Source organism: Camelina sativa, unplaced genomic scaffold, assembly GCF_000633955.1.
Source record: "Camelina sativa cultivar DH55 unplaced genomic scaffold, Cs unpScaffold07798, whole genome shotgun sequence".
Taxonomy (NCBI): domain Eukaryota; kingdom Viridiplantae; phylum Streptophyta; class Magnoliopsida; order Brassicales; family Brassicaceae; genus Camelina; species Camelina sativa.
Window position 1 is genome coordinate 1 of NW_010928868.1, and position 452 is coordinate 452.

Sequence of the window (452 nt, forward strand, 5' to 3'; positions counted from 1 at the left end):
CATTGTTCGTTTCGAGTGGCTGAAAGGCAAGTTAGGTCCTAAATCTTCAGAAAAAGCTTCCTGGGTATATGAGGACTACCGTCCATCCTCCTCAAGAAAGTGACAGGTACCGTTGAACTTGATAAAAAAACAATGCCTTTGGGATTGCTATTAATGGAGTTAATGAATAGATAGTGTCACGAAAACTTAGATTATAAAGAAAGACCAGGATTGTTTACCTTTTAAGGCTGTCTAAAGTTGCTGTTGTAACTTGTTCAGGTTCTGAACATAACATACTAAAAAGTTCTCCTCTAGATCAGAGTTTTGTACAAGTAAGAATATATTTTTCCTTTAGCCATTTTCTGATGGATTATTATTCCACTATTTTTAAGATACATTTTGGCAATCTTGAATCTTCAGGTGGAGTATATTGAGTAGAAGATGTAAATGAGCAAAAGTCCTCAGGTGGAGAA

At 35.6% G+C, this 452-nt stretch overlaps 1 long non-coding RNA gene across 1 annotated transcript; it reads left to right on the plus strand.

The window, feature by feature from the left end:
• Positions 1–6: 6 nt before the first annotated feature.
• LOC104775009 lies at positions 7–452 on the plus strand. Its single transcript, XR_765641.2, has 3 exons — positions 7–106; positions 259–311; positions 400–452. It is a non-coding gene; the product is annotated as an uncharacterized LOC104775009 (long non-coding RNA).